This window comes from Tachypleus tridentatus, chromosome 5 (assembly GCF_004210375.1).
Source record: "Tachypleus tridentatus isolate NWPU-2018 chromosome 5, ASM421037v1, whole genome shotgun sequence".
Taxonomy (NCBI): domain Eukaryota; kingdom Metazoa; phylum Arthropoda; class Merostomata; order Xiphosura; family Limulidae; genus Tachypleus; species Tachypleus tridentatus.
Window position 1 is genome coordinate 2796133 of NC_134829.1, and position 20146 is coordinate 2816278.

The 20146-nt window shown below is 31.0% G+C and overlaps 1 pseudogene across 1 annotated transcript in view; it reads left to right on the forward strand.

Annotated features, from left to right (window-relative positions):
• The window catches only part of LOC143250403 (glutamate receptor ionotropic, kainate 2-like), a 131312-nt pseudogene that overhangs the window by 83878 nt on the left and 27288 nt on the right, over positions 1–20146 (forward strand). The window contains exons 8-11 of the transcript XR_013028170.1: positions 323–426; positions 8080–8187; positions 14164–14367; positions 15655–16016. The product of XR_013028170.1 is annotated as a glutamate receptor ionotropic, kainate 2-like (transcript). The remainder of the gene's footprint in view (positions 1–322; positions 427–8079; positions 8188–14163; positions 14368–15654; positions 16017–20146) is intronic.

The window sequence follows — 20146 nt, forward strand, 5'->3', positions numbered from 1 at the left end:
AAACGGTACCTTAAAACTTTGTAAAAATAGAAAAACTGTTCATCAAAATATTTCTACTTTAATTCACTAAGACAGACGTAGAAGGATCACATGAACTTATAATTCTATGTTCTTCTCTCATAACCAGGTTAGTATGGACTAAGGTGTAATTTTTAGGCTTACGTTCTACACTTAAACATTGAGGAAGGTCTGACTTGAACATTTCATATAGGAGTTATTATTAAACCATCGAGTATAACTATTATTTAGAAAAAACATTCCCATCAATAAAGTACTTGAACTATTTATGTTATCTTAAAATTTGATAACATTTTATTTTCAGATAAAAATTCAAGGCTTGACAGGAGAAGTGAAATTTGATCAGCAAGGTTATCGTTCAGACTTCACATTGGATCTCCTTTTCTCTCTCAGGATGGCTTCAAGAAGGTTCGTACTTATGTATTTCTACGTTTTGATAAGCCTTAAAGAGGACCTTAGAATGTTTTCAGGTTTAGCTCAAGTTATAACTTTGAATAGAAACTTTTATTGTTGAAAATGTAGCTTTTAGGGCCACTATCTTACTCGAATTTCATGAAGTTCACACTTTTTGTTTTCTTAACTATACAGAACATATTCCCAATCTATTAGAGCAAGAGATGTGGCAGATATTAAATAAAAGTCTTAATTAAGCAGTTATTAACCTACGTATCTTGTAACAAGGAAAATTGGGTCGGAGATGTTGGATAAGAAATGAATCACAGAAGTTATGATCAGGGGAGTTACGTAGACAACGAGTCAGAAAAGTTGGGATCAAAGGTGTTGCGTAGGCAATGAATCACAAAAGTTGGGATCAGTGGTGTTACGTAGGCAATGAATAACAAAAGTTGGGATCAGTGGTGTTACGTAGGCAATGAATCACAAAAGTTGGGATCAGGGGTGTTTCGTAGGCAATGAATGACAAAAGTTGGCATCAGTTATGTTACGTAGGCAATGAATCACAAAAATTGGGATCAGTGGTGTTACGTAGACAATGAATCACAAAAGTTGGGATCCGGGGTGTTACGTAGGCAATGAATAACAAAGGCCAACTTTAAATACCCAGACAAGTTAAACGAAACGACAGCTAATAAAGAGTTTAAAATACCTCAAGTGTTTAAAGTGTATGTCCCTCCTCTGTAGAACAAGTGGTACGTTTACAATCGGGAGAATGATTCCCCATGTTCAACACAGCAGTTAGCCAAATGAGACTTTTTCTGTCCTTAAAACACAAATCTCACTGTTATACCATCTTCATGTTGACAGAAGTCTGCCCTGGCAGAGTTACTAGGGTTACTTATGACACCAACCCTACAATGAGATTGATAAGTCATATAAAGCCTTTCTTCTCTCAAGACTGTAGAGCCCATTCATTGCTCTTTATAAACGTTCTGATCACTAACGGGTCAACTGTAAATAGACGATACCATTTAGTATACAAATACCCTTAATACGAATAGATCGTCTCTATAGCGTCACATACAAATATGTCATTAATAAACTCAGATAAAACTTGATAAAGTGTCTCAAAAGATCTCAGAAATTACCATGATTTCAACAAGTCACACAGTTAGGTAATGGAACATTGATATATTTTCATGTCACTGGAAGTACAGATATGCTCAACTGATAGAGCGACAAGATATACTGACTCGTCAGGATTGAGACGGAACTTATGGTAAAGCCAACATAACAAACAAGTCAGGTTTACACAGAATGAAATACAAAACCAATAGAACAAACAAGTCAGGTTTACACATAATGAAATACAAAACCAATAGAACAAACAAGTCAGGTTTACACATAATGAAATACAAAACCAATAGAACAAACAAGTCAGGTTTACACAGAATGAAATACAAAACCAATAGAACAAACAAGTCAGGTTTACACAGAATGAAATACAAAACCAATAGAAAAAACAAGTTATATATTTGACAGAACGACTGACAAAACTGACAATCAAACAGGTCAGGTTTTAGACAGAACGACTGACAAAAGTGACAGAACAAACAAGTCAGGTCTTAGACAGAACGACTTACAAAACTGACAGAACAAACAAGTCAGGTTTTAGACAGAACGACTGACAAAACTGACAATCAAACAGGTCAGGTTTTAGACAGAACGACTGACAAAAGTGACAGAACAAACAAGTCAGGTCTTAGACAGAACGACTTACAAAACTGACAGAACAAACAAGTCAGGTTTTAGACAGAACGACTGACAAAACTGACAGAACAAACAAGTCAGGTCTTAGACAGAACGACTGACAAAACTGACAGAACAAACAAGTCAGGTTTTAGACAGAACGACTGACAAAAGTAACAGAACAAACAACAAACAAGTCAGGTTTTAGACAGAACGACTGACAAAACTGGCAGAACAAACAAGTCAGGTTTTAGACAGAACGACTGACAAAACCGACAGAATAAACAACTAAGGTTTTTGACAGAACGAGTGGCAAAACTGACAGAACAAACAACTAAGGTTTTAGACAGAACGAGTGGCAAAACTGACAGAACAAACAACTAAGGTTTTAGACCGAACGAGTGGCAAAACTGACAGAACAAACAAGTCACGTTTTATACAGAACGACTGATAAAAATCGACAGAACAAACAACTGAGGTTTTAGACAGAACGAGTGACAAAACTCACAGAACAAACAATTCAAGTTTTATACAGAACGACTGATAAAAATCGACAAAACAAACAACTAAGGTTTTAGACAGAACGACTGGCAAAACCGACAGAACAAACAAGTGAGGTTTCAGACAAAACGAGTGAAAGAAACCGATAGAACAGATTATTTGTGATGTAGGGCTTGTGTAATAAATACATCCAACTATACTGTTGCAAAGCAACTAGAAATTGTCTTGATAGTGTAAGAAGTCACCTACAAAGGTAGAAATGAAATATAAACCTTATAGCCCGAGCGCTTTCCAACGGTACATCTTTCTTCATCAGGGGCCAACTGGGTGAGGTATTGATATATAGAGGGTGTTTAGTGACATCATGGGGACGTGCGGTTCTCCATGTATTGTTTATTTCTTTGTGTTCTGTTGTGATCGTCTCATATTCGGCGCGAAGTAGTCGGTACCGAGGGTGCGTATGAAAAGGTGTTAGTGATATTTTAATTTGGAAGTGTATGTATGTTTGTAAACAAACATGCTCAGGTGTTTAGGTAAAGTGAAATAAAGATATGTTATATTAACCAATGTTTAAAAAATAAGCTTTGATATTTTTTGATAAAATAAGTGAAGAGTAAAGTGGCTCCATCTAGTAACTCTACAGTAGTTAAGTTAGTTATTAGATAGAGCCACTTACCTTAACTGATACAATACTTCAACAACAGTAGACATCACAGATGTCATCACCCCGTTCTGGCTTTTGGGATATTAATGTATTTCCGACAAATCTAGATTTACCCAATTATTTCCCAAGTTCTTTACCAATAACGAGTTAGAATACCGTATTTCAGATTTTGTGCATATCGTGTGTGTGTTTTTACTGCTTGAATCGCTTCAAATGGCGGATGCGTTAAAACCACAGTTAATCCTACATACTTCATTTAATGTATATTTCGTGAAATTACATTCGTTTTGCGTTTTGTTTGTTTACTCTCCAGACAGTCCAGACCGTTTAACAGTGCAGATTAATTCGCAGTTCACTCAGAGAAAATATATTTACATGACAAGGTTGCTAAGGGTCTAAGGATACAAGATGTTGATAAAACATCCTTTCAGTATCCTCTAGAGACAACAAACACTTAAGGACAAATTCTGAAATCACACTACAAAGCGCACTTCCAAATCGATAGAGAGGAACGCCCTAATCTGAAAATTAAGACTATGATTAGTGAATTACAACTCGTACACAACTAATGATTTAAAACTGATGAAGTTTCAGAAACCAACAGAATTTCTAACGAGGAAGAATTAAATATCAATCACTCTTATTGGACAGCGTAACTGACAGTCTTGTAGTTTAGTCCAATACACATGCATACTTTTAGTATTATTAAATGTCGTCTTGGAATGGATAAACTGGAAAGATGTTTGACATAAAAGTGACTTTGCCATTTTTCACAAAAGACTATTGTAATAAAGACTGCAAGACTTTAGTTATTGTAAAATACAATTATGTCTCATTACTACAAATTAAAGTGTCATGACCATAGTATGTAATCATGGCCGTTAGGCTTAGCATTGCTGAGAAACGAAGACATTGTTTTGAGAGTTGCTTATTTTAACTGCAGTTAACTTGTTATGAGTTTAAGTTAAGATTTTTTTTAAGATTGCCAAATTAAAGAAAACCATACGAGAAAGTGTATACCCTTTGTTGTCGCTTTTCACTCATAAAAAAATGGTCCAACAGATACTAAAGAAATGGCCCGGCATGGCCAACTGGATAAGGCACTTGACTCGTAATCTAAGGGTAGCGGGTTCGAATCCCTATCACACCAAACATGCTCGCCCTTTTAGCCGTAGGTGCGTTATAATATGACGGCCAATCCCTCTATTCGTTGGTAAAAGAGAAGCCCAAGAATTTGGCGGTGGGTGGTGATGACTAGCTGCCTTCCCTCTAGTCTCACACTGCTAAATTAGGGACGGCTAGCACAGATAGCCCTCGAGTAGCTTTGCGCGAAATTCAGAAAACAAACAAGTACACCGCAAAATTAGGGACGGCTAGCACAGATAGCTCGCGTGTAGCTTTGCGTTAAATTTATAACAAAATAAATACTAAAGTAAATACCGTTTGCAATTAGTCTTGCTGCTAAAGCATACATGGAATTGTTAAACTAAGAATTAATGGATAACACTAGTCAACAAAGTTTTTGTTCCATTTATATCAAACACTTGGTATTGCATAATTTCTTGCCCTGATTTCAGATCTGGAGTTAGTTTTTTCCTCAGTGCTTTACCTTTTTTGCAATCAAGGTATTTGTAAATCTCAAAATTTCGTCATCATCACATTGACGTCGTAGTATATCATGAAAAATATGTGATAAAATATGTTATAAAACTCTTTAATATAGCTGGGTAATAAAAAAAGAAAATACAAGATAGTATAAATGTATTCAAGTTATTTATATAAATTCAATTTTATATCAAGTTATAATTCAATTTATTTATATAAAACTAATTAGTAGATAAGACATTTGCTACTATGAGGAGGCAAAGCTCAATTGCAGTCAGGCATGAATTTCCGCTTGTAGCTCTTGCGTTTGTGGACTGTCTCAGGGCATTCTCGTTTAATGCTCCAGGAGTAATCTGCCATCATATGTTTGTCCCATCTCCCTTGGTGACGCTCTTTCATGGTGTTGAGGTCTTGATGGAACCGCTCGCCTTGCTCATCACTTACAGCTCCTGGGTTCTCAGGGAATCTATCAAGATGACTGTACAGGTAATGGAGTTTGACACTCATGTTACATCCAAGATCGCGAAAAGCTGACAACATATTCGCTACAAGGGTTTCATAGTTGTCAGCTTTTTTATTACCGAGAAAGTTTGCCATCACCGCCACAAATGAAAGCCATGCAGTCCTTTCCTTGTCGTTCATCTTTCTGGCAAATTCTTGATCAAGCACAAGTGCACGAATCTGTGGTCCCATCAAAAACACCTGCCTTGATCTTCTCGAAGGACAAACCAGGGAGCACAGAAAATATGTGTTGGAAGCATTCACCGTCAGTATTTAACGCCTTCATAAACTGTTTCATCAAGTCCAGCTTGATATGGAGAGGAGGAAATATGATCTTTTCTCAACTGACAATTGGATCGTTGACAATATTTGGCACACCCGCCTTCAGAGTCTCACGTATGGGCCACTCCTTCTGGTTCCAGTGCTTTTCTCGAGCTCGGCTGTCCCACATGCTGGGGTACTTTGTAAATCCTCTTTGTTGACCAAGAAGGAAAGTGACCATTTTGAGGTCCACACAAATTGTCCAGTTGTGTTCGTGGTATTTTAGTAGGTCAATCACAGTCTTAATGTCATTATATTCTTCTCGTAAATACACAGAGTGTCCAATTGGAACAGCTGCATAGACATTGCTATTATGAAGTAGAACGCACTTAAACTTTGCTTAGAACAATCTAGAAATAATCGCCAGTCATTTGGATGGTATACTGGCATCCCTAATTCCTGGAGAAGACCTGAGATATTATGACAATAAACAAACATTATATATAATTAGAGAATAATGTTCGCCCTATTAAAACAATAGAGTCACGAATTTTAAACCCTTGTCATGTTTTGTCACTAAGTACAAATGATAATTAATTATGTTAGTATTTTGTAATGGGAACACCGATTAGTATGTGTTTTGTAATGAGAACATCGATTAGTATGTATTTTGTAATGAGAACATCGATTAGTATGTATTTTGTAATGGGAACATCGATTAGTATGTATTTTGTAATGAGAACATCGATTAGTATGTATTTTGTAATGGGAACACCGATTAGTATGTATTTTGTAATGAGAACATCGATTAGTATGTATTTTGTAATGGGAACATCGATTAGTATGTGTTTTGTAATGGGAACACCGATTAGTATGTATTTTGTAATGAGAACATCGATTAGTATGTATTTTGTAATGAGAACATCGATTAGTATGTATTTTGTAATGAGAACATCGATTAGTATGTATTTTGTAATAGGAACATCGATTAGTATGTGTTTTGTAATGGGAACACCGATTAGTATGTATTTTGTAATGAGAACATCGATTAGTATGTATTTTGTAATGGGAACATCGATTAGTATGTATTTTGTAATGAGAACATCGATTAGTATGTATTTTGTAATGAGAACATCGATTAGTATGTATTTTGTAATGGGAACACCGATTAGTATGTATTTTGTAATGAGAACATCGATTAGTATGTATTTTGTAATGGGAACATCGATTAGTATGTGTTTTGTAATAGGAACACCGATTAGTATGTATTTTGTAATGAGAACATCGATTAGTATGTATTTTGTAATGGGAACACCGATTAGTATGTATTTTGTAATGAGAACATCGATTGGTATGTATTTTGTAATGGGAACATCGATTAGTATGTGTTTTGTAATGGGAACACCGATTAGTATGTATTTTGTAATGAGAACATCGATTAGTATGTATTTTGTAATGGGAACATCGAAGATAAGACAGGAGTTCTATAATTAATTTGATAGTCTTCAGAGGTGAAATATGAACAGTCTTAGTGCTTATCTGAGGATGTATGTAAAGTTAGATCGAAATAATAATAACCATGAGGTGTCAGGATAATTGAAAAAACAAATCAAATATGTTTTTTATTATGCATTTAATAATGAAAATAAATAAACAGAGGTCGTTATTTAAGGTCCCTCTGTGACACAGCGATATGTCTGTAGATTTAAAATTCTACAAATGGGTTTTTGATACTCGTGGTTGATGGACCACCGAGAGTCCATTGTTTAACATTGTGCTAAACTTTCAACCAACAATAACTTTTATTTATCATGCGTCTAACAATGAAAATAATAAGATAGGAATAGGTTTGATCAATTTAACAATAAAACTAATAAATTAAGTTTCTTAATTATATAGCTAATAATAAAATATGACTCATTATTATACATTTAACAATGAAATTAATGAAGTGTGGCTCATTATTATGTATTTAACAATGAAATTAACGAAATATGACTCATTATTATGTATTTAACAATGAAATTAATAAAATATGCCTCATTATTATGTATTTAACAATAAAATTAATAAAATATGGCTCATTATTATGTATTTAACAATGCAATTAATGAAATATGACTTTTTATTATTATTCAACAATGAAATTAATGAAGTATGGCTCATTATTGTGTATTTAACAATGCAATTAATGAAATATGACTCATTATTATGTATTTAATATTAAAAATGCTTATGTTCCAACGTTTCTTTTTTCGTGAGATCCTATATAAGAGAAATATAAAAAACTTCAAGACAGGATATTTAACTCAATCACATGCAAACCTGTCATGATCACATTATGTTTAAAACTCGTCACTTGATTCTGTACATTTGTATTTCAGATTGGAAAATGGCGCCCCACCTATCGGATAAACATCACACTTAATGCTACGTCTGAATACAATTCTCTCCTTCTTCAGAACAAGAGCTTGATTGTAACTACGGTCATAGTAAGTTCAGTATAATATAATACATTTTGTCCTATTTAACCGTTACACTAATAGTAAGTTTAGTAAAACATGATACATTTTGTTCTATTTAACCACTACACTCATCTTTCTTTCAGTACAACATAAAACACTTTGCCATCTTTAACCACTACACTAATGGTAAGTTCAGAATAACATAATACATTTTACCCTCTTTAACCACTACACAGTATGTAAAGATGAGATCCCGGTTGTTATCACATTAAGAGTAAAGAACAAAATTCAGTTCAACAAGAAAACGAAGATGAAGTTCCAGTTATTACAATGTTAAGAGTAAAGAACGAAGTTCAATAATGAAACAAAGTTAATGTCTCCATATTACTACATAAAGAGTAAAGAACGAAATTCACCAATGAAACAAAACTAAAGTTCTGATTATTACAATGTTAAGAGTAAAGAACGAAGTTCAAAAATTAAACAAGGATGAAGTCACGTTTTTTACAACGTCAAGAGTAAAGAATGAAATTCACCAATGACACAAATATACAGTCTCTGTTATTACAACATTAAGAATAAAGAACAAAATTAAACAATGAAACAAAAACAAAATCATGTTTAGAACAATGTTAAGAGTAAAGAACGATGTTCAAAAAGGAAACAAAGACAAAATCATGGTTAGAACAACGTTAAGAGTAAAGAACGAAGTTCAAAAAGGAAACAAAGACAAAATCATGGTTAGAACAACGTTAAGAGTAAAGAACGAAGTTCAAAAAGGAAACAAAGACAAAATCATGGTTAGAACAACGTTAAGAGTAAAGAACGAAATTCAAAAAGGAAACGAAGACAAAATCATGATTAGAACAGCGTTAAGAGTAAAGAACGAAGTTCAAAAAGGAAACGAAGTGTTAATAATAAAAACATACGTTTTGGATAATTAAAATAATCAACCAATTTTAAAATATCTAAAGATTGTAAGAAAGTAAATAATATTCAAGCATTTGATTTCATCACATTGTACATCACAATTCCATTTAATCTTTGTTTTACATTCATTAATAGATCAGTTCTGTTTTTCTTTTATAGAATTGGTAGAAAGAAAATTTAGCTCCAAAACCATAAAAGATATATTTAGTTTCCGTATTTACAATGATTATATATTTTTCAATAAACAGGTTTTTAAACAAGTAGTAGTAGTTCCAATCAAAGCTAACTATTTCACTTGTATAAAATATTTATATCTTTACTATTATGAAAATATATTTATTAAAAACTATATAAATCCAGATATTTTACCTTAATTTACAGATAGATATATAGATAATTTAATTTGCATAAATAATCCTGAAATACCTAACGTTATTAACACTATTTATCCAGCAGTATTAGAAATTGAAAATAGTTCAATACGTAATACAGAACAACATTACGTAGATTTAGAAGTTAAATAATTGATACCAATGTGAATATTTTTGTTAAAAGAAAATATTTTGCATTTTTAATAGTAATGTTATAAGCATTATTATTTCGCAATTATTTAGATATTGTAAAATTTGTAATAAATTACAATATTTTATCAGTTATGTTGAAGTACTGATAAAATAATTAATAGTTAATGGATTTAAAAAAATTAAATAAAATTATTGAACTATTCTGCAACAAGTATAAAAATGCATTAAATAAATATAAAGAAATAAAAATTAGAGACATTTTACTTAAAATTACTAATAACTACTTTTAGTTATGAATAAGGTCATTTAACAACCTGGCACCATTTTATTCGGATGTATACCTTGCCGGATATAAAGGCAAGGTTTAGGGCATGACTGTCTCAGTAGACTTAATAAATGAGTGGTTGTTGGGAGCTATACTAGTTTATTTATACAAGTATAATTCGTTTACCAACTAGTGCCTTTCTACCATAATGGGCGCTGGAATGCTAGCTTCAAGAGGTTCGTTTATTTAACTTACTTATTCCCTAATGGTAGTATCTTATTTATCAATTATTTTTTCTTTCTCTTCTTTAATTTGGAGAACAGTCACCTTCCCACAACTTTTTGCAGGCAGTGAAGGGTTATGTAGATGAGGGACGTTGTTGGCTTGAGAACCCACATCTCGCTCTCCTAATTTCCATTTCTATATATATTATTTTAATTATTATTTCTATTGCTATTCCTTTACTTTGTTTTATTTCTTTATCTGAGACTAGCAAATGGAAGTTGAGACTGATAGATGATGTGTCCCCATCGCATTGTGGGTCCTACGTCTTCAGTCACCTCTAACACCTAGTGTACATTTTATAATCTCACATTACACCCTGTACAGTGGGATACTTTCAATTCATGCAGCGTTTTTATTTGATTTTTATTTAATCTTGTTTTTCTTTTAAATTATAACAAACTAATATATATATACATATATACAAGTGAGTGGTAAGTAGATACGGAGGTAAATACGTTTGATACTTTCACTGGTTTTTATAACATTGTAGTAGTTGTTGTTGTTTTGAATTAAGCACAAAACTACACAATGGGCTATCTGTACTCTGCCCACCTCGGGTATCAAAACCCGGTTTTTAGCGTTGTAAGTTCGCAGACATGCCGCTGAGCCACATGGGGGCTATTACATTGTACCTGTAATATCTCTAAGTAATCACTACAAACTACCAGATATTTAAAATGAATGATATTTTCATATATTAATTTCTTTTAATTATATTCAATAATCTTAGAAGTAAAATGTTTATTTAATTTTAAATTTTATTAACACCTTCCTGCTATTCTTTTACAAAACTAAATCGCACTATGAACTACTACAATACAAATACCAGTTCTTACTATGACAATACGAACACAATAACATTTATTTATTTTCATGTTCATGTTTTATGTTTATCCATGTCACATATTTCTATATGTTATATTCCTTATAGTAATTGAGGATTATATTCATTCGTAAAATTATTTTCTTTTCTTTTTACTAATTTTCTGTACAAAGTGTTAGTGTCTTGTTCTGATAGCGGTGGTTCTAAACTAGATGTATAACCTGGTTCGTTATTGGTTAACTTTACACTGTTACAAGTTAATTCTGTAGGATCATCAGTGTCTTTAAACTGTATCGCAGTCACTAAACGTTTCGAACGCTCTTATTTTCACTAGTTTCTAATTGTGACAGAAAGATTAACTTTTGTTCTTCCATCTACTTCTTCGTCTGAAACTGTTACTATGTCACTTATCAACAACGAAAAATAAGAACATGGATTTCCTTTATTTAGGGTCACGGGTTCGAATTCCGATGGCACCAGACATGCTCGCCCTCCCAGCCCTGGGGCGTTATAAAATTACTATCAGTCCCACTATTTGTTGGTAAAAGAGTAGCCCAAGAGTCGGCGATGGTGGTGATGACTAGCTGCCTTCCCTCTAGTCTTACACGTTAGGGACGGCTAGCGTAGATAGCCCTCGAGTAGCTTTGCACGGAATTCAAACCAAACAAAACCTTTATTATATAATGAATAATAATTTAACAAAAGAAACTCTTCAAGAGAATAGTTTTAACTCTTCCTTCTTACCAAGGATATAAAACATTCCATCTCATTATAAACCAGAACTATAAAACTTTCCTAACACTCCTTGAGGTCCCACGCGATCCATTAAACGAACTGTAATACTAAAGATCAAAACGTTGATAAGTCCGGTTAAAAATAGCTTTGGTTCTAATTCGATTGGAGGAACTTGATGGTTTACGCAACACACGTTCGAAGCAACGAAATCAAATAATTTGATTAATAATTTATATTTTTACTTCTAATGATAAAAAGGTTAAATTTGTGTGTTTGTTCGTTTATTTTGAATTTCGCACAAAGCTACTCGAGGACTATCTGCTCTAGCCGTCCCTAATTTTGCGGTGTAAGACTAAAGGGAAGGCAGCTTGTTATCACCACCAACAGTCAAATCTTGGGCTACTCTTTTACCAAAAAATAGTGGTATTGACCGTCACATTATAACGCCCCCACGGACGAGCATGTTTGCTGTGAGGGGTATTGGAACCCGCGACCCTCAGATTACGAGTCAAGTGCCTAAATCACCTGGCCACGCCCGGCAAAGAAAGGTTTAAAAGCCTTCCAGACTGTAATAAGTTTATTACATTTCCTCCAGTTTCTCTTAATTCGTACTAAATAACTTCCTAAATACTTTTAATCCTTGATTCCATCATGACTGTCTGTTTTAGTTTATTATCCGTTCGTATTTTCCAAACGCCAGACCACAGACCAAATGATTTCTTTCTTCATTAAGTTTTGATTCCTTGTATAATATAAATAAATGTTCATATCACCAGTAAAAGATGATATAAATAAATGTTCACATCATCAGTAAAACATGATATAAGTATGTGATTATAACTAGATATTGATCTTAAGTTTCTTCCTTAAATTACAAAGTTCTACTGAAATAAACAACCAGTTATCGGATCTCGTTGTTTTACACCTTTCGTAAAAACAGTATGTGAAGTTGAAACCAACCCATAAACAATATGGTACCTCTATATACTGTGTTATAAAGTATGGTATCTCTATACACTGTGTTATAAAATATGGTACTTCTATTCACTGTGTTATAAAATATGGTACCTCTATTCACTGTGTTATAAAATATAGTACCTCTATACACTGTGTTATAAAATATGGTATCTCTATACACTGTGTTATAAAATATGGTACCTCTATACACTGTGTTATAAAATATGGTATCTCTATTCACTGTGTTATAAAATATGGTATCTCTATACACTGTGTTATAAAATATGGTATCTCTATACACTGTGTTATAAAATATGGTACCTCTATACACTGTGTTATAAATATGGTATCTCTATACACTGTGTTATAAAATATGGTACCTCTATACACTGTGTTATAAAATATGGTACCTCTATTCACTGTGTTATAAAATATGGTACCTCTATACACTGTGTTATAAAATATGGTACTTCTATTCACTGTGTCATAAAATATGGTACCTCTCTTTACTGTGTTATAAAATATGGTATCTCTATACACTGTGTTATAAAATATGGTATTTTTGTACACTGTGTTATAAAATATGGTATCTTTGTACACTGTGTTATAAAATATGGTATCTCTATACACTGTGTTATAAAATATGGTATCTCTATACACTGTGTTATAAAATATGGTACCTCTATACACTGTGTTATAAAATATGGTACCTCTATACACTGTGTTATAAAATATGGTACTTCTATACACTGTGTTATAAAATATGGTACTTCTATTCACTGTGTTATAAAATATGGTACCTCTATTTACTGTGTTATAAAATATGGTATCTCTATACATTGTGTTATAAAATATGGTATCTTTGTACACTGTGTTATAAAATATGGTATCTCTATACACTGTGTTATAAAATATGTATCTCTATACACTGTGTTATAAAATATGGTATCTCTATACACTGTGTTATAAAATATGTATCACTATACAGTGTTATAAAATATGGTATCTCTTTTCACTGTGTCAATCACCTTTATCGTATCACTACCAAAACCAAATATTCTAAGTTTGTTTGTTTTTGAATAATTATGATTTATGCAGTCAAAGAACATTTCAAGAACTGACTTCACAACAGCTAAATTTTCGTTTTTTTGACTTATGAGAGTTATTATATCACAATAATACGTATATTGTCATAGATATTTATTATATCACATATAACACGTATATTATCATAAATACTTATTATATCACACATAACAAGTATTTATTATCAATATTTACGAATTTCAAATTTTAACCAAGGTTCGAACCTCATTAAACTCATATCTATGTAAGGTCATGGTGTTCATTCCATCCATTCCTGCGACACTAAATTAAGCTTATTCCAAACAACTTAAAGTAATTAAACGTATTCCAAGCAACCGAAATATTCCTTGTTCAGTTCTTATTCAATATTATTACTCATTCTTTTCCCATCTTACTAGAACCCACCCTACACCATGTTGAAAGATTCAGCGGAGCTGTTGTCAGGAAACGACCGTTACGAAGGTTACTGTGTGGACCTCATTTATGAGCTTTCCAGACAGTTAGGCTTCACGTACCGGTTTAAACTGGTTAATGACAATGCCTATGGTATTAAGAACGACAAGGGAGAATGGAACGGAATGATCGGAGAATTGATTAGAGGAGTATGACATTTTAAAATGGCAATAATAATAATATAATACAATAATAATAATAATGTAATATAATAATAATAGTTCACCAATAATAATAATATAATAAAATAATAATAGTTCACCAATAATAATAATATAATATAATAATAATAGTTCACCAATAATAATAATATAATAAAATAATAATAGTTCACCAATAATAATAATATAATAATAATAATTCACTAATAATAATAATATAATATAATAATAATAATTCACTAATAATAATAATATAATATAATAATAATAATTCACTAATAATAATAATATAATATAATAATAATAATATAATATAATAATAATAATATAATATAATAATAATAATTAACTAATAATAATAATATAATAATAATAATTAACTAATAATAATAATATAATAATAATAATTCACTAATAATAATAATATAATAATAATAATTCACTAATAATACAATGTAATAATAATAATATAATATAATAATAATAGTTCACCAATAATAATAATATAATATAATAATAATAGTTCACCAATAATAATAATATAATAAAATAATAATAGTTCACCAATAATAATAATATAATATAATAATAATAGTTCACCAATAATAATAACATAATATAATAATAATAGTTCACCAATAATAATAATATAATAAAATAATAATAGTTCACCAATAATAATAATAATATAATAATAATAGTTCACCAATAATAATAATATAATATAATAATAATAGTTAATAATAATATAATAAAATAATAATAGTTCACCAATAATAATAATATAATATAATAATAATAGTTCACCAATAATAATAGTATAATAAAATAATAATAGTTCACCAATAATAATAATATAATAATATAATATAATAATAATAATTAACTAATAATAATAATATAATATAATAATAATAATATAATATAATAATAATAATTAACTAATAATAATAATAACAATATAATATAATATGCTTTCAAAAAACTTGTTTGGAATTGTTTGAACCTCAAATATATTGATTTCTTTAAACTACAAATGTATTTAGAATTGTTATTTTCTAATATCTCAAGGCTGTGTGATTATAAGTTTTTGTTATTTTCGAAGGTAGGTTATAATCATGAATCTTTTGTGTGTTCGTGTTATACTGGCCAACTGACATTCTGTAAAGTAATTTTCTAATCTAAAACTACGATATGAAAAATGCTTATAATCTTTTAAAATGTGATCTTTCACAACCATGTTCCACTTCAGGGCTATGTTTGTTTGATATTCAGGAAGCTGACATCGCTATTGTAGACCTCACCATCAGTAGCTCCAGAGAAGAGGCTGTGGATTTCACTATGCCTTTCATGAACACTGGCATCAGCATCCTTTTTAAAAAACCCGTTACCAAGGTGACATCTTTGTTTTCCTTTCTGTCTCCCTTCTCCATGGAAGTCTGGATTTACATGATGGGAGCTTATATTGGAGTGTCTTTGACACTCTTTCTCGTGGGAAGACTTAGCCCGTACGAATGGGGCAACCCTCATCCGTGTCGTCAAGACGATCAGGTACTGGAAAATAGCTTCAGTTTGCTCAATAGCTCATGGTTCACCATCGGATCTCTCATGCAGCAGGGCTCAGACTTGGCACCAAGGTAGGTTTATGTTTGGTTGTAATATCTCAGACGATTTAAAGCTCTACAGTTGTTTCATGAAAATAGGTTATTTCTCGTCTCACGAAAAGCTACTTACTCAGGACAAATTGAAAGTCAACTCAGTAAAGTTAATGTAATATTTTCACTTGATAGTTGAAATGTAAGTGTCAGAAAAAAAAACTGCTTTGGTTAAAAATAAACTGGATTAATTAAAGTTGGACCTTAAACCTTACATATAGGTGTTAATAAATAACAAGTTGGACCTTCAACCTTACATATTGATGATAATAAATAACAAGTTGGACCTTCGACCTTACATATAAGTGATAATAAATAACCTTAAGAATAATATTGAAAATACTGATAATAAACGACAATTAAAAACATAAAACAATCAATACGTCTGTCCTTCAGCATGTTTTTGGAGTTGTGTTTAGTGTTATTACTACCAACAAATTGTAGTTGTGTTTTTAGTATTATCACTACAAACAGATTATAGTTGTGTTTTCAGTGTTATCACTACAAACAGATTATAGTTGTGTTCATAGTGTTATCACTACAAACAAAATATAGTTGTGTTTAGTCTTATCACTACAAACAGATTATAGTTGTGTTTATAGTGTTATCACTACAAACAGATTATAGCTGTGTTTTAAGTGTTATCACTACAAACAGATTATAGTTGTGTTTATAGTGTTATCACTACAAACAGATTATAGTTGTGTTTATAGTGTTATCACTACAAACAGAATATATTTGTGTTTATAGTGTTGTCACTACAAACAGAATATAGTTGTGTTTAGTGTCACCACTACAAAAAGAATATAGTTGTGTTTAGTGTTATCACTACAAACAGAATATAGTTGTGTTTAGTGTTATCACTACAAACAGAATATAGTTGTGTTTAGTGTTATAACTACAAACAGAATATAGTTGTGTTTAGTGTTATCACTACAAACAGATTATAGTTGTGTTTTTAGTTTTATCACTATAAACAGAATATAGTTGTGTTTAGTGTTATCACTACAAACAGAATATAGTTGTGTTTATAGTGTTATCACTACAAACAGAATATAGATGTGTTTAGTGTTATCACTACAAACAGAATATAGTTGTGTTTATAGTGTTATCACTACAAACAGAATATAGATGTGTTTAGTGTTATCACTACAAACAGAATATAGTTGTGTTTATAGTGTTATCACTACAAACAGAATATAGATGTGTTTAGTGTTATCACTACAAACAGAATATAGTTGTGTTTATAGTGTTATCACTACAAACAGAATATAGTTGTGTTTAGTGTTATCACTACAAACAGAATATAGTTGTGCTTTTAGTGTTATCATTACAAACAGATTATAGTTGTGTTTATAGTGTTATCACTACAAACAGAATATAGTTGTCTTTAGTGTTGTTACTACAAACAGATTATAGTTCTGTTTTTAGTTTTATCACTATAAACAGAATATAGTTGTATTTAGTGTTATCACTACAAACAGAATATAGTTGTGTTTATAATGTTATCACTACAAACAGAATATAGTTGTGTTTAGTGTTATCACTACAAACAGAATATAGTTGTGTTTAGTGTTATCACTACAAACAGATTATAGTTGTGTTTATAGTGTTATCACTACAAACATATTATATTTGTGTTTATAGTGTTATCACTACAAACAGAATATATTTGTGTTTATAGTGTTGTCACTACAAACAGAATATAGTTGTGTTTAGTGTCATCACTACAAAAAGAATATAGTTGTGTTTAGTGTTATCACAACAAACAGATTATAGTTGTGTTTAGTGTTATCACTACAAACAGATTATAGTTGTGTTTTTAGTGTTATCACTACAAACAGATTATAGTTGTGTTTATAGTGTTATCACTACAAACAGATTATAGTTGTTTTTATAGTGTTATCACTACAAACAGATTATAGTTGTGTTTACAGTGTTATCACTACAAACAGATTATAGTTTTGTTTATAGTGTTATCACTACAAACAGATTATAGTTGTGTTTATAGTGTTATCACTACAAACAGATTATAGTAGTCTTTGTAGTGTTATCGCTACTAACAGATTAAAGTATTACAGCATGGCCTGAGGAATAACTAATAGTTATAGTTCTTTTTTAGAATACATGTCTACAACTTACAGTTACAGTTCTTTTTAGAATACGCGTTTACAACTAACAGTTACAGTTTTTTTTAGAATACATGTCTACAACTAAGAGTTACAATTTTACTAGAATAAGTGACTACAACTAACAGTTACAGTTTTTTTCTAGAATACATGTTTACAACTAAGAGTTACAGTTTTTACTAGAATAAGTGACTACAACTAACAGTTACAGTTTTTTCTTGAATACATGTTTACAACTAAGAGTTACAGTTTTTACTAGAATAAGTGACTACAACTAACAGTTACAGTTTTTTCTTGAATACATGTTTACAACTAAGAGTTACAGTTTTTACTAGAATAAGTGACTACAACTAACAGTTACAGTTTTTTCTTGAATACATGTTTACAACTAAGAGTTACAGTTTTTACTAGAATAAGTGACTACAACTAACAGTTACAGTTTTTTTTCTAGAATACATGTCTACAACTAACAGTTACAGTTTTTTCTTGAATACATGTTTACAACTAAGAGTTACAGTTTTTACTAGAATAAGTGACTACAACTAACAGTTACAGTTTTTTCTCGAATACGTGACTACAACTAACAGTTACAGTTTTTTCTCGAATTCGTGACTACGACTAACAGTTACAGTTTTTTCTAGAATACATGTCTACAACTAACAGTTACAGTTTTTTCTAGAATACATGTTTACAACTAAGAGTTACAGTTTTTTCTTGAATACATGTTTACAACTAAGAGTTACAGTTTTTTTTAGAATACGTGTCTACAACTAACAGTTACAATTCTTTTTTAGAACACGTGTTTAGAAGTAACAGTTACAGTTCTTTTTTACAATACATGTCTACAACTGACAGTTACAACTCTTTTCTAGAATACGTGACTACAAACAGCATATTAGCTCTTTTTATAAAACATGTGACTACAACTAAAACTAATGTGATTAGAACTCACGTTTATTATTTCCATAATAGAGCCATGTCAACCCGTACCGTAATATATTTTTTTCCACAATTGAGCCACGTCAACCCGTACTGTATATTTTCTTCCACAATAAAGCCATGTCACCTGTAATATAATATTTGTCTTCCACAATAGAACCATGTCAACCCTACTATAACATTTTTTTCTTCCATTAAAGAGCCATATCAGCCCGTACTATAATATTTTTTCTTCCACAATAGAACCATATCAACCCGTACTATAATATATTTTTCTTCCATAATAGAGCCATGTCAACCCTACTATAATATTTTTATTCCACAATAGAGCCATGTCAACCCGTACTGTAATATATTTTTATTTCACAATAGAGCCATGTCAACCCATACTGTAATATTTTTTCTTCCATAATAGAGCAATAATATTTTTTCCACAATAGAGCCATCTGAACCGTACTATAATATTTTTATTCCACAATAGACCCATGTCAACCCTACTATAATATTTTTATTCCACAATAGAGCCATGTCAACCCGTACTGTAATATATTTTTATTTCACAATAGAGCCATGTCAAACCGTACTGTAATATTTTTTCTTCCACAAATCAGACATCTCAACCCAACTATAACATTTTTCCTTCCATAATAAAGCCATGTCAACCCTACTATAATATTTTTCTTCCACAATAGAGCCATGTCAACCCTAATATAATATTTTTATTCCACAATAAAGCCATATCAACCCGTACTGTAATATATTTTTCTTCCACAATAGAGCCATATCAACCCGTACAGTAATATATTTTTCTTCCACAATAGAGACATACAGCCATGTCAACCCTTACTGTAATATATTTTTCTTCCACAATATAGACATGTCAACCTGTACTGTAATATTTTTTCTTCCAAAATAGAGCCATATCAACCCGTACTGTAATATATTTTTCTTCCACAATAGAGCCATATCAACCCGTACAGTAATATATTTTTCTTCCACAATAGAGACATGTCAACCCCACTATAACATTTTTTTTTCATAATA